The 26,701-nt window shown below is 37.9% G+C and overlaps 2 pseudogenes; both read right to left on the bottom strand.

The window, feature by feature from the left end:
- Nucleotides 1–1,848: 1,848 nt before the first annotated feature.
- On the bottom strand, nt 1,849–20,973 carry LOC137235759 (ATP-dependent RNA helicase Ddx1-like; annotated as a pseudogene).
- On the bottom strand, nt 20,841–26,346 carry LOC137235758 (FAD-dependent oxidoreductase domain-containing protein 1-like; annotated as a pseudogene).
- Nucleotides 26,347–26,701: the final 355 nt, after the last annotated feature.

The raw sequence follows: 26,701 nt of genomic DNA, 5'->3' as shown, positions 1-26,701 counted from the left end.
TTGCTTATCTCCTTCAGCTCTGCGTTTACGGCCACCCACATTGTTGGAACTATTGGAATTGGTACTGCAATGACGTGCAATGTGACCTGGGTTACCGCACTTGAAACATTTCATAACTCCAGCATTTTTCTGTTGTGATCCCTTCAAACCTTCCAAAATTGTATCTACCCACTCTGGCCTTTCTACTTCCACACGATGAGCTTTGTATGCTGGTTTACTCAATAGTGACGCCTTTTCCTGAGTCAATGCATGGGATACCGTTTCAGAAAATGTTTGCTTTGGGTTCGCGTATGTGGCTCGCTTCGTTTCGACGTCCCGTATGCCATTTATAAAGTTCTGAATCTTCATTCTTTCCGTGTATTCCACGGGTGGATCCGCATTTGCAAGATGAGCCAATCTTTCAATGTCCGAAGCAAACTCCTGCAAAGTCTCGTTAGCTTTTTGGTAGCGGTTTTGCAATTCTATTTAGTAGATCTGTTTCCTAGGTTCGCTTCCGTATCTTCGTTCTACAGCAGCCGTCAATGATTCGTAACTGTTACGTTCGTTCTCTGGGATGGTCTGTAGGATCTCAGCAGCTGGTCCTTTTAAAGCAACGAACAATGCTGCAACTTTATCTTCGGTATTCCAGTTGTTCGCTGCTGACGTCTTCTCAAATTGAAGCTTAAATACCTGGAAAGGAACAGAACCATCAAACGTTGGTGATTTTACCTTCAGAGTAGACGCTGAAGTGATTGGACGGTTCAATTGTAACTCCTGAATCCGATCTTTCAAAGCATCCATCTCAGCCTCCATTTTATCTTGTCGTTCACCAAAACCCTCCAACTGCGATGATATGCGATCCTCTTGCGCTTTCAACTGCTGAGCCAACTGAGATATCATATATGTCTTCTGTTCTTCCAGTTGAGATGCCATATTTGTGGATATTTGTGATGAAATTTCTGTTATACGTGTTTCTTGTGCTTTAATCTTCGATGTAATATGTGTCGACATTTCTGAAATACGCGTTTCTTGAGCTTCAATCTGTGATGTTATGCGTGTCTCCTGTGATTCTAGTTGAGATGGCATTTGTGATGTCATATATGTCTTCTGTTCCTGCAGTTGAGATGACATATATGTCTTCTGTTCTGCCAGTTGAGATGACATATATGTCTTATGTTCTGCCAGTTGAGATGACACTGTCGATGTTTGAGCAGATATTGCCGCCAAAATCATGTTCAAGTCTGTGCTCGTAACTGTCTGCGATGTTTCGGTTTTCTCCTCAATTTTTGTTGTTGTCTCCTCGCCATCAGGATGAAAGACATCTTTGTCTTCTGCATCGTTGGGATATTCCAGATGTTTCTCCTTGTAGAATGTTCTACTTGTTTACCCTAGTAATTGATCTACATATATGTATACCTATTCGTAATTTCCCTGCAAAAAGCGAGTCTGGTCTAAGACTGTATAAAAGACAGTATTTCGTTGCCTTACTACTGGATCAAGTCTAGACCAATCTCATATAAAATCATAGGACCAATTTACACGGAGCATGTCCTAGGCTTGGTCTACCATTATACCATTCATGCCGTGTATAGTCCAGACCAAAGATAGACGGTTTGGTCTATACATAATACAGTCAGATGCTAGACCAAATGAACTATACAAATAGTGCCTATTCTGGTCTATGCATAAGACAGTCTCATTGATAGACCAATCGAACTGCATAAAAGATATTTACTTTGGTCTATGCAATAGACTGTCTTATGCATAGACCAATCGGACTGCATAATACCTACCTACTTTGGTCTGCAATATATATTTTTCTAAAAATGAAAGTTGCTCGTTTTTTATTTTGGTTTTTTTATATTTTGATATATATATACCTATACGGTTTTTGATTTTATTCATCACCTTTCGTTTAATTTAAACATTTAAAGTCTTCTCATCTAGAAACTAAGTATAATTTATAATAATGATTTAAAAAAAAACAATTCTCAGATAATGATTTCAAAAATTAAAGGAAAAAGTAATCACATTTTCAGAAAGGAAAAAGATGTTTTTATAATGAAAATAGATAAAAAGTCTATAGTGTTAATTATATTAATTATTTCCGATTAACTGTGGTCAATCTATACAGCCTTTTTTTTAACAATGTGGAGGCATTTCGATAGTTGCTTATCGGGCTTTTCTGACGTCGCCGACTGTCCACCTGTTATTAAAAATAAAATAAATTGAAGAATATATTGTCACGGATATTAGCATTACTAAATTATCCCATCACTAAGGCGATGCTAAGGCCATGCCAAGCAGTATTTACGTTAATAATTAAATCAAGTATACACATATATAAGGCAGCCCAGAGAGATGTCACACACAGATGCATTTACTTATATGCCTATGTGCGCAAACTACAAACATTCACATCAATAATTCAATCTTTATGTATCTACTTAAACGAATAAATAATTGCGTCTACACATATGTACACATTCCGACGAGCAACATTTACATACAAGGCAGCAAGAGATGAGATGTCACACACCGATGAATTTACTTATACGCTTATGTGTGTGCGGGAGACTGTAAACTACAAACACATGCATATACCTTATCTGAGTTGTCACAAGAGTGAGCAATAATTTGTGCACGTAGTTGTGGCTGGCGATTTTGTAGCCGAAACAACTAGTAAGTTCTGGAAATCGAAGAGCCTAGAAGTATGCAGCGTAAACTATAAAAGCGGCGCCAGCGAGTAAGAAGTAATTCAGTTTGATTTGAGTTGATCAGCAGTTACGACTAAGAAGATATCTAGCGAGCAACCAGTATTATTTTGATTAGTGGAGTTTCATTTGAGCTATCAGTTTGGTTATTAAGCTATTCGTTGCACAGTTTGAGTGTTATTGTGAAGCATTTTAATAAAGGCCATTTTTCCATTATTCAATATTGGAGTTATTTATTCAACAGTTTAGCGATACGAACCTAGCAAAAGGGGCAAATAAGAGGATTTGCAAGCAAATTCGTTACAATATTTAAACAAAAATTAATTTATATACGTACTTATAATAGCATCATACAAGAAAGTATATTTTTTTAGGCAAATCTTGCCATGGACGCCGCCTACATTGACTTCGTTGCACATAGATCTGGAGATAATTTCCTCAAAGTGCTTTTCAGGTTCCCCCTTTAATAAGTGTTTTATTGCGTTAATCTGAAATATTAATTCATAATTATTAGTGGAATTTACAATAAATCAATTATTAAACTTACATATTCATTGATGTTCACCTCATTTATGGCGTTATTGACGCTTTCCATTTCCTCAATGGTTTTTATAGGGAATAGTTTGCTAAAATTCCTCAAATCTGCGTCCTTATTAGCAAGAACGCTTAATTGGGCGCCTTGCTTTGCCTGAACTTCCATCATTTTTTTTTTTGGTAATCTGGAAAATAATCATTTTTAAAATTATTTGTATCAAAATTTTATTAAAACAAGTAAGAACGGGACTGTCTTCGGCTGTGCCGAAGACTTCATACCTTTCATGAATGGGGCTGAACAATAATCTTATCCCGTTCGTAATCTCCGAATAATCGGATGTATAAGATAAGAAATATATAGTGAACAGATCTACATACCTTAACGATTTTTAAGATAAATATAAAATAAAAAACGGGTAGGTACTTTGTGTGAGGATGCAAAGTTTCAGGTTTTTTGTGGTCTGCGTGTAAAAACTATGACTACGAATCACGTATTTCAAAAATATATGACGAAAACGTAACTATTTGATGACATTTGATGAATTTTGAAGATTCTAGCCGTAAAAAAGGGGTCAAAATGACAGTTTATATGAAGTATATAATATATATACGACCGATCTCTATGATTTTTTCAGACAACAATATATGCTATATACGTAAGCATTTTGTGAAATTTGAAGCTTCTAACTGTTAAAACGGGGCAGAAATTGCGCAAAGTTTCTTATCTGAACAATCGGTTGTATGAGATATATACTATGTGTACCACCGATCTCAATGATTTTTTCAGACATCAATATATGCTATACACGTAAACAGTTGGTGAAATTTGAAGCTTCTAGCTGTTAAAATGGGGCCGAAATCGTAAAAAAAATATATATATACTATATATATATACTATATATACCATCATATATATATTATATATATCACCGATCTCTATGATTTTTTGACACAACAATACATACTATATACGTAAGCAATCGGTGAAATTTGAAGCTTATAACTGTTAAAATGGGGAAGAAATTGCGCAAAGTTTCTTATCTGAACAATCGGTTGTATGGGATATATACTATATATACCACCGGTATCTATGATTTTCTCAGCCAACAATATATGCTATACACGTAAGCATTTGGTGAAATTTGAACATATCTAAACGATTTTTAAGATAAATATAAAATAAAAAATAGGTAGGTAATCTGTGTGAGGATGCAAAGCTTCACGTTTTTTGTGGTCTGCATGTAAAAACTATGGCTACGAATCACGTATTTCAAAAATATATGACGTAAACGTAACTATTTGATGAAATTTGATGAATCTTGAAGCTTCTAGCCGTAAAAAAGGGGTCAATATGACAGTTTATATGAAGTATATAATATATATACCACCGATCTCTATGATTTTTTCAGACAACAATATATGCTATATACGAAAGCATTTTGTGAAATTTGAAGCTTCTAACTGTTAAAACGGGACAGAAATTGCGCAAAGTTTCTTATCTGAACAATCGGTTGTATGAGATATATACTATATATATCACCGATCTCAATGATTTTTTCAGACATCAATATATGCTATACACGTAAGCAGTTGGTGAAATTTGAAGCTTCTAGCTGTTAAAATGGGGTAGAAATTGCGAAAAGTTTCTTATCTGAACAATCGGTTGTATGAGATATATACTATATATACAACCGATCTCTATGATTTTTTCGGACAACAATATATGCTATATACGTAAGCAATCGGTGAAATTTGAAGCTTATAGCTGTTAAAATGGGGTAGAAATTGCGAAAAGTTTCTTATCTGAACAATCGGTTGTATGAGATATATACTATATATACAACCGATCTCTATGATTTTTTCAGACAACAATATATGCTATATAAGTAAATATTCGGTGAAATTTGAAGCTTCTATCTGTTAAAATGGGGCTAAAATTTGCGAAAATATATATACTATATATATATATACTATATATATATACTATATATACCACCATATATATACTATATATACCACCGATCTTTATGATTTTTTCAGACAACAATATATGCTATATACGTAAGCATTCGCTGAAATTTGAAGCCTCTAGCTCTTAAAATAGGGCAGTAATTACGAAAAGTTCCTTATCTGAACAATCGGTTGTGGGGGATATATACTATATATACGACCGATCTCATACATTTTTTCAGGCAACAATATGTTCAATATACGAAAGTATATGGTGAAGTTTGAAGCTTCAATCTGTTAAATTGGGTAAGATATTACAAAAATCCTCTTTTTCTGAAAAATCGGTTGTATGGAGGATATATGCTATAGTGGTCCGATCCGGTCGGTTCCGACAAATGTCTAATCGGACACCCAAATACACCTGCTCACCAACTTTTATCAAGATATCTCAAAAATTGAGGGACTAGTTTGCATACAAACAGACAGACGGACAGACGGACAGACGGACAGACGGACAGACGGACATGGCTAAAACAACTCAGCTCTTCAACCTGATTATTTCGGTATACTTAATGGTGGGTCTATCTATTTTCCTTTAAGGACTTACAATTTTCGGTTTCGTGACGAAATTAATATACCATTTCATTTTCATGAAAGGTATAAAAATAGGTAGGTAATCTGTGTGAGGATGCAAAGCTTCACGTTTTTTGTGGTCTGCATGTAAAAACTATGGCTACGAATCACGTATTTCAAAAATATATGACGTAAACGTAACTATTTGATGAAATTTGATGAATCTTGAAGCTTCTAGCCGTAAAAAAGGGGTCAATATGACAGTTTATATGAAGTATATAATATATATACCACCGATCTCTATGATTTTTTCAGACAACAATATATGCTATATACGAAAGCATTTTGTGAAATTTGAAGCTTCTAACTGTTAAAACGGGGCAGAAATTGCGCAAAGTTTCTTATCTGAACAATCGGTTGTATGAGATATATACTATATATATCACCGATCTCAATGATTTTTTCAGACATCAATATATGCTATACACGTAAGCAGTTGGTGAAATTTGAAGCTTCTAGCTGTTAAAATGGGGTAGAAATTGCGAAAAGTTTCTTATCTGAACAATCGGTTGTATGAGATATATACTATATATACAACCGATCTCTATGATTTTTTCGGACAACAATATATGCTATATACGTAAGCAATCGGTGAAATTTGAAGCTTATAGCTGTTAAAATGGGGTAGAAATTGCGAAAAGTTTCTTATCTGAACAATCGGTTGTATGAGATATATACTATATATACAACCGATCTCTATGATTTTTTCAGACAACAATATATGCTATATAAGTAAATATTCGGTGAAATTTGAAGCTTCTATCTGTTAAAATGGGGCTAAAATTTGCGAAAATATATATACTATATATATATATACTATATATATATACTATATATACCAACATATATATACTATATATACCACCGATCTTTATGATTTTTTCAGACAACAATATATGCTATATACGTAAGCATTCGCTGAAATTTGAAGCCTCTAGCTCTTAAAATAGGGCAGTAATTACGAAAAGTTCCTTATCTGAACAATCGGTTGTGGGGGATATATACTATATATACGACCGATCTCATACATTTTTTCAGGCAACAATATGTTCAATATACGAAAGTATATGGTGAAGTTTGAAGCTTCAATCTGTTAAATTGGGTAAGATATTACAAAAATCCTCTTTTTCTGAAAAATCGGTTGTATGGAGGATATATGCTATAGTGGTCCGATCCGGTCGGTTCCGACAAATGTCTAATCGGACACCCAAATACACCTGCTCACCAACTTTTATCAAGATATCTCAAAAATTGAGGGACTAGTTTGCATACAAACAGACAGACGGACAGACGGACAGACGGACAGACGGACATGGCTAAAACAACTCAGCTCTTCAACCTGATTATTTCGGTATACTTAATGGTGGGTCTATCTATTTTCCTTTAAGGACTTACAATTTTCGGTTTCGTGACGAAATTAATATACCATTTCATTTTCATGAAAGGTATAAAAATACCTAGCATGTTGTCAAATTATTGTAATACTCACAAAATATTATTTCATTCTCTTTGAAGTCAAATTGTCTTATCTGATTTGGTTGTTGCTGAGTCATTTTCATATATTTCGTTTTTTTATATTATATTTTTTATATTATATTTTTTAGATTATATTTTTTTTATATTATATTTTTTATATTATATTTTTTTTTATATTATATTTTTTATATTATATTTTTTTTATATTACATTTTTTATATTATATTTTTTTATATTATATTTTTTATATTATATATTTTTTTATATTATATTTTTTTATATTCGTTTTGTTTTTTGTTATCTATTAAAAAGTGCAGCTATTTAATAAAGGCAATAGTAGAAAATTTTGTGAAGAAGGAAGCAACATTAATTTATATGCTACATCATCCGCTTTAAATTCTTCAATTTCTTCAGATAATGAATCCGAAAGTGCTATTCCTAGAGCTAGTGAAGTGAATGGAGCTGTAAAGAAAGGATGGACATTTTTAAACCGGACTGCTTCCAATATTATTTCTCCTGCATTTGACTTTTTAATTTTTTTAATTGAAATACGTATATCTGGCCAAATAACGCAGGCATTATCTGGTATCTTTGAACTTAAATAAACATTTTTCATCCTATAACTTTTAATTATATTATTGGTCTGTCTTTGCCCTGGGCATTCAATCCAGTGTTGTCTGAACTGTTTTGATTCCCAGTTACTTATGGCTTTCCTAGTATGTGCCTCTGTGAGCCCACAAAAGGGCTCTAGACCATAGACATAGAATTTACCAAAATTGTTTATTAATATTAATTAGGCGAGGATTTACCTCATTGATTTTCAATGTATATGAATGAGGGAGATTTACTAAAAAAGTGGCGGTGCCACACCCATTTTCAAACATTTTCTAACTTTCGAACTTTGCTCCATGATATCAATTTCATTTGACTGTATATCTTAGTTGAATTCTTTGTTACCAGCAAGCTTGAAAAAAACTGTGAAGTGGGCGTGGCCCTCAAACACAGTGTAAAAACTAAATAATAGTTTAAGAAAACTAAAAAGCACGCTTTTATAGCTAACGGAACTAAAAAATAGAAAATAATTTTCAATTAAAAAGAGTTTATATAACAGTAGCAGGACCTTCTACAACAACACAAGATTAACAAGTAAGGGAGGTTGAGTTCGGGTGTAACCGAACATTACATACTCAGTTGAGAGCTATGGTGACAACATAAGGGAAAATAACCATGTAGGAAAATGAACCGAGGGTAATCCTGGAATGTGTTTGTATGACATGTGTATCAAATGAAAGGTGTTAATGAATATTTTAAAAGGGAGTGATCCTTAGTTCCATAGGTGGACGCCGTTTCGAGATATTGCCATAAAGGTGGAACAGGGGTGACCCTAGAATTTGTTTGTACGATATGGGTATCAAGTGAAAGGGGTTAATGAACATTTTAAAAGGGAGTGGGCCTTAGTTCTATAGGTGGACGCCTTTTCGAGATACCGCCATAAAGGTGGACCAGGGGTGACTCTAGAATGCGTTTGTACAATATGGGTATCAACCGAAAGGTGTTAATGAGTATTTCAAAAGGGCGTGGGGTTTAGTTCTATAGGTGGACGCCTTTTCGAGATACCGCCATAAAGGTGGACCAGGGGTGACTCTAGAATGTGTTTGTACGATATGGGTATCAAATTCAAGGTATTAATGAGGGTTTTAAAAGGGAGTGGTGGTAGTTGTATAGGTGGTCGCCTTTTCGAGGGTTCCCCCCATAAATTCAGAAAACAAAATTTCAGAAACACATTTTTTCAGAAAACATTAGTCAGAACTCTTTTTTCAGAAAGCAAAAATTCAGAAGTCAAAACTCAGAAACAAAAATTCAGAAATCAAAATTGCAGAAGTCAATTTTCAGAAGTCAAATTTCAGAAGTCAAATTTCAGAAGTCAAAATTCAGAAGTCAAATTTCAGAAGTCAAAATTCAGAAAGTAATCAGACAGCAAAAAAACATTAAATTTTGCGCAAAATTTTATGTTTTTTTGCTGTCTGATTACTTTCTGATTTTGACTTCTGAAATTTAACTTCTGAATTTTTTTTTCAGCCGTCTGATTATTTTCCAAATTTTAAGTTTAAGTCTTTCTGCCTTCTGATTACTCAAATGTTTAGTTTTTCATTTTTGATATATTTTCAGCATATATGTAATACTCCTATATTGCTACAAAAGGCTAGGTACATTCCCAAACATCAGAGTGCCGATATATTGCTGTTTAAACGTTTTTGTTTTTGTATTCAATAATCGAATGTACCTAAATTTGAATTTTGTCTTGTCACACTTACGCTGCTACAATCACAAAAATTTTATAGGCTGTCTTGTTTTGATTTCGAATTCAAAACACATTGCGAGCATTTTCTATTAGTAAATACATAGGGGTATTACATATATGTTTTTTTGGGTATGCGTAGTAGAACTTTTTTTTCCTGAGCTCAAAACCTATCGAAAAATCGATGGCGCGATATAGGTTAATAAATCGACCCAGGTTACTATATTATATATATATTATTATAATATTATAATATTACTATATTATTATATATATTATTTATTACAAAGGTAACGATAATTTAATTCATAGAACCTTTTCCATAATATACGACTGTAATATCCATGATAGCATAGCAGTTCATCTATATATTTCAAAAATGATTAATTTTGTTAACACTAATATAAGCAATTCAATTACGAAAATTATCTACGTGTCAGATGGTGCAGGAGCACAGTACAAAAACAAATACAACTTAATTAATTTATGTCATCATAAAATTGATTTCGAAATATTCGCTGAGTGGCACTTTTACGCAACTAGCCATGGAAAATCTGCATGTGATGGTATAGGTGGGACATTAAAAAGAGGCGCTCGGAATTATAGCATGGCAAATAAAAATCAAATTCAAACGGCGAAGGACCTTTATCATTGGGCTTCACAAACGTATAACACCTCCATAGAAGTTGCTTACGCAGACGCTGATGAATACAACAAAACAAAAGAAGAGCTACTTTCAAAGTACAAAAATGCCAAAACTTTTACGGGAACTCAAAGCTTCCATTCTTGTGTACCTTTAGATGAAACATCACTAAAAGTAAACAAACATTCCGAAAGTCAGCAGTATGAGCTGCGCAAAGTTGTATATTAAATCTGAATAAATAAAAATAAAAAATTAACTTTATTAAGTGTATGTCTATTTATTGTGCGTGTCTGAAAAATTTGATAATACGATTCTTGTTCGAATCTATTAGAATACTTAGTCATAGTATCTGTATCTGTATAACTTCCAAAGTATAGCTAGGTACCTTTTTTGTCACACAATAATAGCAAAATAAAAAAAAAGTTAACAAGAGATGGTTTTACTTATAAATTTTTTTAAAAGAAAAAAAAACACCATTCTAGCTTTTATATTAAATCGACCTTTCTAAAAAAATTTTTTTTAAATCACTTGGTCTTTGAAGTGTTTTCCCAGTTTGAAAAAAAAAATGTAGAAAAAAATTAAAATTTTTTTTTTCTTTCAGTGTAATATAGAATCTTTACAGTATATGTTTTCAAAGGTGATTTTAATACCTTTCTAACGGTATAAAAATTTTTCAAATTGGTTGATTAATTTACGCGTGATATCCAAATATGAGAAAGTAACCAAGAAATGCATTTGCTTAAATAAATTAAAAAACAAAAAAACCCCATTTTAGTTTTCAGATATGTTATATATATTAAATAGACCTTTCTAAAATAAAATTTTATTTTTCAAAATCGCTTGATCTTTGAAGTGTTTTTTCAGTTTTAAATTTTATTTTTACAGTATATTTTTTTTCAATACCTTTCTAATGGTATGAAGATCTTTGAAATCGGTAAAGCCATTCCGTAGTAATCACACTTTAAAAGTACCTATTATCGTCATTTTTCTAATATTTTCGGATATTTCGATACCTTGCTACGCCCACAATTTTTCGAAAATGCAATTTCTAAAAATGAGGTTGTGTTTGGGTGGGTAAGGTGTAACCCCATGCAAAATTTCATCAAATTCTGAGGGTGTCGGGTTCAAAATGTACGTTTTTTTCAGCCTTTGATATGAAATTTATCATATATGAATTTCAGTATAAACTACTAATCCATTTTTAATATATAATCACCTTTATTTTTTATCATCACTTTTTCGTGTTATTGTAATTTTTCATACCCATATGGATATACATTCTTCCATTCATACGTAAGAATGTATGTAAGCATTTACTTGATTTTAGTCTGCACTCCCCCCAGTGCTTAATTTGATCAGTGCATACATTTTGTTTACCATTGCTTTCCATTCATTATTGTACGTATGTGAATACAAATGTACGCTGGCATAAAAACATGAATTGCTTTTTTTTGCAAACGAGCTTGAAAAAACGCTTCAACTAGGTAAACAGTCTCATCATAGCGGAACCCTAAAGGTGGAAGTTTATCAGCTAATTGGTACGTTTTTTTAGCTGCTTTGACATTTCTACTTCTGGAACAGTACGTTTTAGACACTCAACCAAACCGCTTAGCCAACTGAACTAGCTTACTTTGTTTTGTTGCTTTCTATGCAATTCGCTAATATACCTAGCGTTTTATTTCCTCTAGCAAAAAAAGCGGCTATTGTCACTACTAATGCCCTTATTATGTATGTCACCATGAATGTTTGCGTCGCATTCACTCACATTCACATTCACTCGGAATTCGTATTTTGTAACTTCTTACGTATTCGCGTTCGTTCTCTTACGTAGTCACTACGTATTCACTGCGTATTCACTGAGACTGTCAAGCCCAATACGTAGCCAGTATAGCCACTTATTACTTTTGTTATTTCGGAAAAGTTTGCAGTGCAATTTTTTCGGAATAACATCATTTTAACGACCTGGCAATATTGCAGGGAAACACCTGACAAAAATAAATAAAGAAAACAGTGTAAACAAATAATTAAATCGCTTGTTTGTTAAATTGATTGCTTGCTAATATTTTTATGTGCAGTGATTGTAAATAATAATAAGCAGATCGATTTATTTGTGAACATGGAAAAATAAATTTTTATAAAAAGACAAACATATTACTGATTTTGTGAAAAGTGATATGCCTGAGTGTTCCACTTCAGTCTCCTCCAACCAGACAGGCGAATAGCCGAGCTTTCTCCCTGGTGTACCCCTTGTTTTATTCTTCTGGGTTTAGGTTACGTTCCTGAATTGCATCGATGCCTGTCGACCACATAGATAATTGGCGATCCACTTTTTGAGACTAGAAGGAAGAGGAGAGCCTTCCGAGTCTTGCAGTAACGTGCCGGGGTTGACTGTATCCAAAGTTGGTAAAAGCCCACAGTTAATCACATCACATTCAACAGCCACAGTCCATTATTATCGCATACAGTACATTCATCACATCATCGTTATATCGCAATCACTCATACAGTCCATTCGCATCACATCGAAAACACATTATCATCACTTCACATCACACATAAAAACTTAAGGTACGTACGTGGTTGCTTGGTTTCACAAACCTTTTTTATGTACGTGATTCACGTAAAAAAGTGCACTCTGTGATTGATGCAAGGCAAAGCAAGTGAAATTGCTAAATTTCGTGTTTTTTAAGCACACAACGCCTTTTGACGATCGGGTAATTCCCCCCACCAGTGGTAAGGGTTACTCGACACCGCTCAAGGCAGACAGTCAGTGAATTTTTTTTAGTTTTTTTTCACACTCATCACTGCACTGTGTTGTACCCCCTCATCGTCACATACATTGACAAACTTCCCAGTCAGGAACCATAATTTCACTTGGTTGATAGCCTTAGCTTGTCTATCACAGAATTCACTTTGGTAATCAGTTTGCGAGCTGAAATATTACCAAAAGCCAAAAAGTATCACTACGTTGGGTGGCTAGTGGCTCATCACAATTGGTCACAAACACAATTTTATACTGATCGTTTTTATATTATATAGCTGTATGTTTTCAGCGTTTTTATAATAAATAATTAAAAGTGCAGTTGTCCACATTAAGTTGGATACACACATTTATTTTCTTATTTATATTGGGAAAGATACCCTGGTTGGCTACTCGGCGATACTCATCAACGTTCACATAACACCCTTTTGTATACACATTTAATCCTCGTCAGGATTTCTATCTGTGTTCCACATTAAATCCTCATTGGGATTTTTTATCTGTGGTTCACATTTTACACTATATCCACATTGGGATTACCATCTGCGTTTTTAATTTTTTTTAAACACGCTAAGTTTCAAAATATTTCTATCTGTGTCCAACACACCTGTTAAGACACATTAAATATTTGCAGACGATTCTCTTCTCTGCATTGCATATCACTGTAGACACATTAAATCCTTTCAGGACTTCTATCCGTGCTTAATATCACTTTGCACCGACTAGAACCTCAGGATTTCTATCTGTGCTGCATATCACTACATTTATATCATTTTATACACACTAAATCCTCGTCAGGATTTCTATCTGTGTTTATTTCCATATCACTGCATACACATTAAATCCTCGTCAGGATTTCTATCTGTGGCTTGCACAATCCTCGTGAGGACTTCTATAAGTGGTTCATATCACCGGCCACATTACATACACGGCATAATTTACATTTGATTAAATTTTTGCTTAGCACTATTCACATAAGATTGCTATCTGTGTTAACACATTCAATCAGAATTCGTGTGTTCCTAAAGCTTTTACTTATACAGCGCAATCACAGCAAAAACGAAAACACTCTTATAATTTTTTGTTGTGGTTGCATTTACACCAAAGCCACTAAGTCGTTTACCTCCGAGCTCGACACCTTCAAAGAGACAAAATATTCAAATTAATAAAATCAATGGAGACTTATATTAGATTGGCTGATTCCATAGTGGAGTTTGAACAAGAGTTCAACTGCACCCCGTCCGAATCCCGGAACAAGCACACCCTTGCACTACTGCAAGAGGAGCTAAGGGCACTATGGAAGAAGACCAAGTCCACATATGAAAGTCTTCTCAGCAATTCTGAACTGTCCAAAGACGAGCTCAGCTCATTAAGAAAGAAAAATAAAAGTTGCTTTGCATGCTACCTGCAATGCATGTCTGCTGTGGCGGCTGAAGCCGAAGCTATCACCCCACAGCCGGCGAAAGATGAAGCAAAGGAGGAAGACTCCTCGCGCCGTGGACATAAAATGCGGCTGCCGCCGTGTGACACCGATGTATTTAAAGGCGACTACCTCTCCTGGCCAGCTTTTCGAGATATGTTCACGGCGATATACATCCACAATACCGATCTGAAAGATGTCGAGAAATTATACTATTTGAAGCAAAAAACGCAAGGGCAGGCAAAAGAAATAGTGGGCAGGTGCTCATTAACAAACGAGGGTTTTGCAACCGCCTGGAAGAATCTAAGCGACAGGTACGAAAATAAACGTATCCTCGTCAACACACAATTAAAACTTTTATTTAATCTGACGGCAGTCGAGCAGGAGTGTGGAACATCAATTAAAAAATTGCAACGTGAGATCAACAATTGCATTTCTGCGCTACAATGTCATAATATTGACATCACAAATTGGGACGCAATCATAACTTACTTATGCTCCACAAAACTCCCTGAATCTACGTTGGCTCTTTGGGAACAGACCGTAGAACGGAAGACAGATATCCCGAAATGGGAGGATATGGACAAATTCCTGTCCAATCGCTTCCAGACATTGGAGACGGTTTCCGATCTGAGGGGTAATAAAACAACAAAAACACCCAAAAGTCAGAGTTCGAATTCTAGGGAAAATTCTACGAAACTTGGGGTTTACCAAGCAAGCGTACCAAAGTCGGCATGTAAGATGTGCAACAGTACGGAGCACAAATTACGAAATTGCCAAAAATTCCGTAGGTTGTCCACGTCAGGCAAAATCGAATTTATCAAAAACAATAGTTATTGTCTGAATTGTCTGTCGGGTGGACACACCGTGACACGATGCACTAGCCAATTCAATTGCAGCACGTGCCACGCAAGCCACAACACCTTGCTCCATCTTCCGACAGCACAACCAAAGACAACTCCTCAAAGGTGGACTCAAAACGCCACCGACAATTCAACCTTACAGCAGGCTAGGGCAAGGATGGAGTCTGAAAAAAGGCAAGATAATACTAATAACGTCTCTTCGTGTCATGCTAACACCACTAAAGGGGTGTTATTAGGAACAGCGCGGGTTCATATGATGTACAACGGGGTGAAATTTTTCGCCAGAGCGCTGATAGACTCTGGGTCCGAATGCTCTTTCATAACTGAAAGACTAAAGAAGCGAATAAACCTTCCGTCCAAACGTTTGCATGTGCAGGTGTCAGGAATAAATAATACACCATCTGCACAGGTAAAGGAATCATGCTCAATTAACTTAGGCTCGCTTACAGACCCCTTAGTAAGCATCCATACAGTGGCCCTAGTCCTGCCTCAATTAACAGGGGACCTTCCGACTTGCCAAGTGAGCGCAACGACTCGGCAAGCATTCCCTGATCTGATTCTGGCGGATAAGAGGTTCTTCATTAATGAACCAGTCGACCTCATACTTGGAGGCGATATTTATCCCCAGATCATACTAAACGGTATACGGAAGAACGTCCTAAATACGCTTCTCGCCCAAGAAACCGTCTTCGGTTGGATTTTAACCGGTCGTGCAGATGCACCTCACCCAACCAATACACGAGTATCCTTTTTCAATGAAATTAGCCTAGACAAGCAGCTAGCCGCTTTCTGGGAACTTGAAAACGTACCTACAAAAAGGCCCTGACCGAAGATAATGCCTATTGCGAGGCACTATATAAAAACACAACGGAAAGGAATTCAGATGGAAGATATACTGTCGCCCTTCCATTCAAACAAAGCTTCCCAAAAACCGTCTGTTTGGGCCCATCTCTCAAGAGCGTCTGCTCTCAGTTCTATCGGAACGAGACGCGCCTAGCCAAGACCCCGGCCCTACAGATGGAATACAATAGGGTACTGACAGAATATGTCACGTTAGGGCACATGACTAAGGTGCACACCGTAGTACCACCACAATCAACTGATTGCTATTTCTTACCGCATCATGCGGTGATCAAAGAAGAAAGCACAACGACTAAAGTAAGGGTCGTATTCAACGCGTCGTGCCCGACATCCAATGGCATAAGCCTGAACGAGGTTCTACACACCGGCCCAGTACTGCAATCCGACTTAACAATACTGCTCCTCCGATGGAGATTCTACAAGTACGTCTTCAATAGCGACATTGAGAAGATGTACAGGCAAATTTGGGTAAAGGAAAATCAAACCCAATACCAAAGAATAGTTTTTCGACTCCAAGCAGAGGACCCTGTCAGCGTGTTTGAGCTCAACACGGTAACCTTTGGGGTAAACTGTGCCCCCTATCTAGCGATCAGAACCCTACATCAACTTGCTGATGACGTCGAGGCGTCTCTGCCAACCGCAGCGCATATCTTGCGAAACAGTATGTACGTCGATGACGTCCTTGCAGGGGGACATAGCATCGAAGCAGCAATCGCGGCCCGCGATGAAATCACAGCTGCATTAAAGTCAGCAGGATTCCCTCTGCGAAAGTGGACATCTAACTGCAGTAGGATACTACAGGGCATACCCAAACCTCACAGGCTTACGGAAGACTTTCTGGAATTCGAGGACGCGAGCATGGTAAAAACCCTAGGCATCCGTTGGAACGCGCATTCCGACTATTTCTATTTCACAGCGAAACCAATCGAAAACCAAGACATCTTAACAAAAAGGGCGATCCTATCGGCCATCGCCAAACTCTTCGACCCGTTAGGCTGGCTTGCTCCAGTTATCATCGTAGCTAAGATATTAATGCAGAACATTTGGCTGGAGGGGACGGATTGGGATGAACCGGTATCCACAATCACTTTAGATCGGTGGCAAACCTTTATGCAGGAGTACCCCGCCATTAACCGGATTCGTATACCTCGGTGGGTGCACTTCACCCCAACCAACGATATAGAAATTCACGGCTTCTGTGACGCGTCCGAAAAAGCCTACGCGGCTACGGTTTACGTGCGAGCTAAGATCAACGATAGGGCATAAGTTAGTCTACTCATGGCGAAAACGAGGGTGGCACCAGTAAAAACAATTTCCACTACCCAGATTGGAGTTATGCGGTGCCGTCTTGCTGGCTGAAACTTTGGAAAATGTGATGGAGAACCTGAACTTAGGCACATTTAACATGCACCTATGGACAGATTCGACCATCGTCCTCGCATGGATTCGAATACCCCCGTGTTCCTGGTAAACATTTGTAGCTCACAGGGTAACGAAAATCGTCGAGAAGGTAGGAACTAAAGCATGGCATCATGTCGAGTCCGCATCAAATCCAGCGGACTTAGCCAGCAGAGGACTTCCAGCCACGGACCTAGTCGACAACTCTTTGTGGTGGCAGGGACCTTCTTGGCTGCAAGAAGGCAAAGCGGAATGGCCATCTCAAAGCGAACAGGAGTACCACACAAACATCGAAGAAAAACGAGTACAAGTGCATGTAGCAACGAACATCAACAATAGCGAGGATATTCTTGATCGGTTTTCCGATCTATCAAGAGCGTTGCGGGTTATCTCCTACATTATACGATTCTCGAATAGAACACGTCCAAAAACTAAAATGTCCTTTAAGGCAGAGTCTCACCAGATCTCGCCCGACGAAATCAAGGCTACGACTAGCCGCCTCATAAGGATATCCCAAACCAACCATTATGCCGAAGAAATAAGCTCTCTGAGAACTAGGAAACCCATCGCGACCAAAAGCGAGATTCTCTCTTTAAACCCCTTTATCGACGAAGATAATGTCCTTCGGGTGGGGGGTCGCCTCAACGCATCCAGGGACGTTCCCGTCGACGAGCGTCACCCGATAATCCTCCCTTACGCCTGCCGACTCACCCGTCTCCTGGTCCAGTTTGTCCACACCATTTCCATACATGGCGGAAACCAACTAATGCTGCGGCTCCTACGCACGCAGTATTGGATACCTCGGGTCAAAAACATGATCCGATCCATCATACACAACTGCAAGGCCTGTACGCTATTCCGCAAACGTTCCCTGACGCAACTCATGGGAACCCTCCCTGCGGAACGCACTACCTTTAGCAGGGCATTTACCAACACCGGGGTGGATTTCGCGGGACCGTTTGACATAAAGTCTTACAGCGGACGAGGATGCCGCATGTCTAAGGGTTACGTCTGCCTATTCGTCTGCTTTGCGACTAAGGCGATCGACTTAGAGGCGACTAGCGACCTCAGCACCGCCGCGTTTCTAGCAGTATTTAGTCGGTTTGTCTCCAGACGAGGATGCCCGAAAAACCTCTATTCCGACAACGGAACGAACTTTGTCGGTGTGTCGAGGGCTCTCCGCTCAGAGGTCAAGGCATTCCTCGTTGATGCGCGCAACCAAACCCTCTCTAAATATGCCCACCAAACCCTTACATGGCATTTCATACCAGCAGCTGCTCCTCATATGGGCGGACTGTGGGAAGCGGGAGTCAAGAGTTTCAAAACCCATTTCAAAAAGATCGCATCGGATCATAAATTTACTCTCGAGGAGTTTAGCACCCTCCTGTGTAGGATTGAATCCTGTCTCAACTCCCGACCCCTGAGCCCATCTTCAAATGACCCGTCTAACCTGGAGCCACTCACCCCCGGGCACTTCCTAGTCGGGGGCCACCTACTAGCGCCACCCGAGATTGACGTCAGCGAGAATCGCGCTTCGCTCGTCAATCGATGGGAAAAACTTAAGGCGCTGCATCAAACCTTCTGCAAGCGGTGGAAAACGGAGTATCTCACCGAACTACAGAAGCGCGTGAAGTGGAAGCATCCACAATCGAATCTCAAACAGGGAGACTTAGTCGTCATTAAAGAGGACAATCTGCCCCCCAACGAATGGAGACTTGGTCGGATAGCCAACCTCCATTATGGCCCCGATAACCGAGTTCGAGTCGTCGAACTGGATACGGCAAGGGGACAAACCACCAGACCAATCACGAAATTGGTCCTACTGCCACCCTCCAGTGAGGGTGAGGGAGACTTGTAACTCCCAACCGCTCTAACAAACCCCGTAACCCAGCTCTCGTTCACCCCGAACGAGGCCAACAGAACCCTACCGCAGATCCGCTATCTGCCACAGAATACCAGTGAATCAATAATCATGCTTTTGTCTTAAAACATCTACATACCAATTCTAAATATTCCCGCGGAAAAATTCCTCCAATTCTTTTCTCCTAGGGAGAAGAAAAATTGGGGAATAGGAATTTCGAAGTCAGCTGTTTTGTCAATTGAAATCTCATTGCGCATTTCTTATTTTGTTAAAAAAAAAAAAAAAAAATTTTTGTAAGGTCTAATGATTGTTGCGAACAATTAAGTGTTCTTTCTTAAAAGAACCAATTTCCTTTAACTATTTTGATGCATTCCCTTTAACTCGTGGAAAAACTCCTATGATGGCAAGGAAATATCCCTCTCCCTCACATTCATAATACCTACTCTTCTCCCATAACTGGTTTCCTCTTTTTCGAACATTGTTCAGAATAGGAGGAAAGGGAGAAGTGAAAAAAAACTCACAAGGAATTTTTATTTAGAATACGAGGAATGGGAGAAGGGAATTGGGCTGCTAATATTTTATTACCTTAACGTAATATAGTTTACCATCATACCTTTAAATCCGTTTGGCGTATCAATCTCCGTCATGTGGTGCGCAGGTTCTGCACGTTCCTGTGGTTTGGCTGTAGTAGCATTTGAGGTAGTTGTTTTGTCAACGTTGTTCCACCTGTTAAATTAACTGATTTTGAAATTAAGGTGATTTTAGCTATCGTTACTACCTACTTACCATCATAAATTAATTCCAATCATCGGGTTGCTTGTCTTCGGGTAGAACTGGTAGATACAACAACAACCGCCACAACAGCATCAATCGCCACCACAACAACAACATCAATCGCCACCACCCGTTTTAAAATATTTTTCCAAATTGTCACAATCTAATTTGGTGCGACAAAAGATAATGGCACGATCCATTTTATGTTGGTCAATTGCAGATATGCAATATTCGCCTTTAAGTATTTTTAACACCTTCTGATAATGTTTCTGGTGTAGGATTTTGTGGTTGTACATTATCACGAGCATGTACACCATCGGTGCGTATATGTTGTCTTAGATTATGCCAAGTGGTATCTTGTTGAGGGGCGACCATACACACAACGTGGTGTACAGTTTCTGGCACAGCATCTTCACCCTTCAGATCAACCCATGTAGGAAAATGCATTAAACAATCAGCCATCTTTTTCACTTCAAATGCATGAAGTGTAGCCGAGCAGACAACCATTTGTAAACGACGCCCATCGGATGTAATTTTTGGTATTTGCTTGTGAAGACGATCGATTAAATCGGTATAACCCTGTTTTAGCAATGCATCCGCTTCATCCAGAACAAAGAATCTGCAATGTGTCAACGACACAAACCCACTACTAATCATCTCTTCAAGCCGTCCAGGTGTACCGACTACAATATGAACACCTTGTTGTAGTGAAGTTTTCTGCGTTTCTAACTTAACACCACCAATCAGTAATAGCGAACGCACGTCAGGGTTGCTTAAATGCACTCGAAATTTTTCAATGTGATTATTTTAGATTCGGAATGGTTTTTCAAATGTTGGAGCACCCCGAATCCTAAAAGATATTCATAGCAGATAAGACTAAAAGCTATTAAACATAGGTACAAACAGATCTTTTGCCAAGCATGCATATACATATGGCCTTAGCTATAAACACAAGTTACATAAAAGCATATTCAACTGTTGGCTCATCCACAATAATTCGATCAAAACTAAGTCTCGTTAAATCTATTTTGCGAAACTGTCCATCTATAATTAATTCTGAAATCGCCCTACCCACAGCAGGCGATTGTTGTAAGCCTAAGCAGGAAAATGCAGTCGCTATAAAAGGATTATCATAGTACGGATGAGCTCCAATAATACCATTTTCATCATAGACATTATAGTCAAAAGAACTCTTCCAACTATCCATAATTTAGGCGGCTTCGACATTTTCAATCTATGTATTAAGCTTGGTAGTATAATATTTTTAAAATCGTTTTCTTTTAATTTACTTTCACTATCAGATGTCGCAGTTGTACTAAATCCTGCTATATAGTTACCAGTTAGACCGTCTCTTCGAAAATGTGTACCATTGAAATCGACTATACATGGCGTGTTTAAACTTGCAGCTCTATCCAAATCGGCATTAAAACTATAGCCATAGAATTCACGGCGCTGTATGGGCAGTGGAGTACGTAGTAATCCACCGGAACCACTACCAATTTTTGCTAGTATTGCAGTGTTTTCCGTATTGTTTTCGGTTGCTATAACACAAATTGCGAATTTAATTGTCCTCAAATCTCCATCTGGCATTTTAACGACTGCCTTGTCTAAAGCATTGTAGGAGGACGCTTTATTTTCACCCTCCACGATAACATCTGATAGATTTTGGAGTTCAAAGTCAATTAATTCAGCATTACAAAAATAAGCTTCATATTCTTTAGCTTTGAATCTGAGTCCTAATAGGAAGTTATTTGCATCAAACCATCCGTGTTTTTCGAGTCCTTGACAACTAAGTGCTACGTCCTCAGTTTTTAACCAGGGGAATTTCGCTCTTAGGCGTTCTGGCGTTAGTAATTCAATACGCGCTCCCAATTCGGTTTGGATTAGTGCCATTTCTTTTAGAGTTTGAGCATTTTTGTTTGATGCCAATGTGAGAAAGCCTTGTGGGTCATAGTTGAGATTAATACCAAGATCCTCTTTTGCATTCATAATAAATTGTGCTCCGAACAGTGACATTTCTATATTTTCAGGTAAATAGAACTGTTGGTGCAATCCACCCACAGGCAAAGTTGAACAAACTCTGCCATCTAAATGCGGTATATCTCTCTCCAAAACCACAACGCTTAGTCCATTACGAGCTTTCAGAGTATATTAAGTTTGATTGTATAACGGTTGGTTGTACATATATAAAGGAATCGAGATAGATATAGACTTCCATATATCAAAATAATCAGGATCGAAAAAAAATTTGATTGAGCCATGTCCGTCCGTCCGTCCGTCCGTTAACACGATAACTTGAGTAAATTTTGAGGTATCTTGATGAAATTTGGTATGTAGGTTCCTGAGCACTCATCTCAGATCGCTATTTAAAATGAACGATATCGGACTATAACCACGCCCACTTTTTCGATATCGAAAATTTCGAAAAACCGAAAAAGTGCGATAATTCATTACAAAAGACAGATAAAGCGACGAAACTTGGTAGATGTGTTGACGTTATGACGCAGAATAGAAAATTAGTAAGATTTTGGACTATGGGCGTGGCACCGCCCACTTTTACAAGAAGGTAATTTAAAAGTTTTGCAAGCTGTAATTTGGCAGTCGTTGAAGATATCATGATGAAATTTGGCAGGAACATTACTACTATTACTCTATATGTGCTAAATAAAAATTAGCAAAATTGGATGAAGAACACGGCCAATTTAAAAAAAAAAAATTTTTTTAATTCAAATTTTAACAAAAAATTTAATATCTTTACTGTATATAAGTAAATTAAGTCAAAATTCAACTCCAGTAATGATATGATGCAACAAAATACAAAAATAAAAGAAAATTTCAAAATGGGCGTGGCTCCGCCCATTTTCATTTAGTTTGTCTAGAATACTTTTATTGCCATAAGTCGAACAAAAATTTACCAATCCTTCTCAAATTTGGTAGGAGCATAGATTCTAAGACGGTAATTGTTCTCTGTGAAAATGGGCGAAATCGGTGGAAGCCACGCCCAGTTTTTATACACAGTCCACCGTCTGTCCTTCCGCTCGGCCGTTAACACAATAACTTGAGCAAAATCCGATATATTTTTACTAAACTTAGCCCACGTACTTACGTGAACTCACTTTTTCTTGGTATAAAAAATGGGCGAAATCTGACCATAACCACGCCCACTTTATCGATATCGAAAATTACGAAAAATGAAAAAAATGCCATAATTCTATACCAAATACGAAAAAAGGGATGAAACATGGTAACTGGATTGGTTTATTGACGCAAAATATAACTTTGGAAAAAACTTTGTAAAATGGGTGTGACACCTACCATATTAAGTAGAAGAAAATGAAAAAGTTCTACAAGGCGAAATCAAAAGCCCTTGGAATCTTGGCAGGAATACTGTTAGTGGTATTGCATATATAAATAAATTAGCAGTACCCGACAGATGATTTTCTGGATCACCTGGTCCACATTTTGGTCGATATCGCGAGAACGCCTTCACATATACATCTAATGGCCACTCGCTTTTAAAACCCTCATTAATACCTTTAATTTGATATCCATATCGTACAAACACATACCAGAGTCACCGCTGTCCCACCCTAATGGCGATATCTCGAAAAGGCGTCCACCTATAAACCTAATGCCCACTCCCTCTTAAAATGCTCAGTAACACCTTTAGTTTGATACCCATATCGTACAAACATTCTAGAGTCACCCCTGGCCCACCCTAATGGCGATATCTCGAAAAGGCGTCCACCTATAGACCTAGTGTCCGCTCCCTCTTAAAATGCTCAGTAACACCTTTCGTTTGATACCCATATCGTACAAACATTCTAGAGTCACCCCTGGCCCACCCTAATGGCGATATCTCGAAAAGGCGTCCACCTATAGACCTAATGCCCACTCCCTCTTAAAATGCTCAGTAACACCTTTCGTTTGATACCCATATCGTACAAACATTCTAGAGTCACACCTGGCCCACCCTAATGGCGATATTTCGAAAAGGCGTCCACCTATAGAACTAAGGATTACTCCCTTTTAAAAAACTCATTACCACCTTTCATTTGATACCCATATCGTACAAACACATTCTAGAGTCACCCTGGCCCACCCTAATGGCGATATCTCGAAAAGGCGTCCACCTATAGACCTAATGTCCACTCCCTCTTAAAATGCTCAGTAACACCTTTCGGTTGATACCCATATCGTACAAACATTCTAGAGTCACCCCTGGCCCACCCTAATGGCGATATCTCGAAAAGGCGTCCACCTATAGACCTAATGTCCACTCCCTCTTAAAATGCTCAGTAACACCTTTCGTTTGATACCCATATCGTACAAACATTCTAGAGTCACCCCTGTCCCACCCTAATGGCGATATCTCGAAAAGGCGTCCACCTATAGACCTAATGCCCACTCCCTCTTAAAATGCTCAGTAACACCTTTCGTTTGATACCCATATCGTACAAACATTCTAGAGTCACACCTGGCCCACCCTAATGGCTATATCTCGAAAAGGCGTCCACCTATAGAACTAAGGATTACTCCCTTTTAAAATACTCATTACCACCTTTCATTTGATACCCATATCGTACAAACACATTCTAGAGTCACCCTGGTCCACCCTAATGGCGATATCTCGAAAAGGTGTCCACCTATAGACCTAATGCCCACTCCCTCTTAAAATGCTCAGTAACACCTTTCGTTTGATACCCATACCGTACAAACATTCTAGAGTCACCCTTGGTCCACCTTTATGGCGATATCTCGAAAAGGCGTCCACCTATAGAACTAAGGATTACTCCCTTTTAAAATACTCATTACCACCTTTCATTTGATACCCATATCGTACAAACACATTCTAGAGTCACCCTGGCCCACCCTAATGGCGATATCTCGAAAAGGCGTCCACCTATAGACCTAATGCCCACTCCCTCTTAAAATGCTCAGTAACACCTTTCGTTTGATACCCATATCGTCAAAACATTCTAGAGTCACCCTTGGCCCACCTTTATGGCGATATCTCGAAAAGGCGTCCACCTATAGAACTAAGGATTACTCCCTTTTAAAATACTCCTTACCACCTTTCATTTGATACCCATATCGTACAAACACATTCTAGAGTCACCCCTGGCCCACCCTAATGGCGATATCTCGAAAAGGCGTCCACCTATAGACCTAATTCCCACTCCCTCTTAAAATGCTCAGTAACATCTTTCGTTTGATACCCATACCGTACAAACATTCTAGAGTCACCCTTGGTCCACCTTTATGGCGATATCTCGAAAAGGCGTCCACCTATAGAACTAAGGATTACTCCCTTTTAAAATACTCATTACCACCTTTCATTTGATACCCATATCGTACAAACACATTCTAGAGTCACCCTGGCCCACCCTAATGGCGATATCTCGAAAAGGCGTCCACCTATAGACCTAATGCCCACTCCCTCTTAAAATGCTCAGTAACACCTTTCGTTTGATACCCATATCGTACAAACATTCTAGAGTCACCCTTGGTCCACCTTTATGGCGATATCTCGAAAAGGCATCCACCTATAGAACTAAGGATTACTCCCTTTTAAAATACTCCTTACCACCTTTCATTTGATACCCATATCGTACAAACAAATTCTAGAGTCAGCCCTGGTCCACCTTTATGGAGATATCCCTAAATGGCGTTCATCCATAGAACTATGGCCTACTCTCTCTTAAAATACTCTTTAATACCTTTCATTTGATACACATGTTATACAACCACATTCCAGGGTTACCCCAGATTGATTTTCCTTATTTTGTCTCCATAGCTCTCAACTGAGTATGTTATGTTCGGTTACACCCGAACTTAGCCTTCCTTACTTGTTATTCCTATCATCACTTAAATGACGCATGAAACCAGTGCGATAGTATTTGTTCATATTTAACAGGTTAATGCATGTTCTGCTCTTCATAATTTTCCATGGTGCAATAGCGCCACCAGAAGCAGCAGTTTTGCTAACCTTTCCCCCCTCTAAATCGCGTAACGTTTCCCAAACTATTTGCACAATGGGTAAACAGAAAGCTCCTGTTTTACCAGAACCAGTTTCGGCGGCCAAAAGAGTACCTGAAATGAAATAAAAGAATAAAAATTTAGTAACTTTGTAAAATTATAAAAAAAGGGAACGATACTAGCATACTTATACTTACCCATTACAAGTTTTTCTTCATAGTAAAAATTCATTCAAAATGTATCTATACTCATTTCCATGAATGAATGTCATTTTGAATGAACGAAATCAGGTTGCCACCCGATGACATTTGCTTTTTTCGGTTCTTACGCAGTAAGCACATTGCGCGCGATCCAAAGAGTATTACAACTCGGATCCGCGGGATCCAACAAATTCGAGTGTTAATAACCGAACAAAAAATTCAACTAACGAAAACCCTGAAGATACCGCCTGGTCTCACTGAAAACACATGCGCCAGGTTGTATTTCGATAGTTTTTTCTGACATTCGGCCGTCTTTTTTTCTTCCTTCCTTGTTTTGAGAAAAGTTTTTAGTTTGA

The sequence above is a fragment of the Eurosta solidaginis genome, unplaced genomic scaffold (assembly GCF_040869045.1).
Source record: "Eurosta solidaginis isolate ZX-2024a unplaced genomic scaffold, ASM4086904v1 ctg00001065.1, whole genome shotgun sequence".
Taxonomy (NCBI): domain Eukaryota; kingdom Metazoa; phylum Arthropoda; class Insecta; order Diptera; family Tephritidae; genus Eurosta; species Eurosta solidaginis.
The sequence above is the reverse complement of the archived record's forward strand: the minus strand, read 5'-3'. Positions and strand labels throughout refer to the sequence as shown.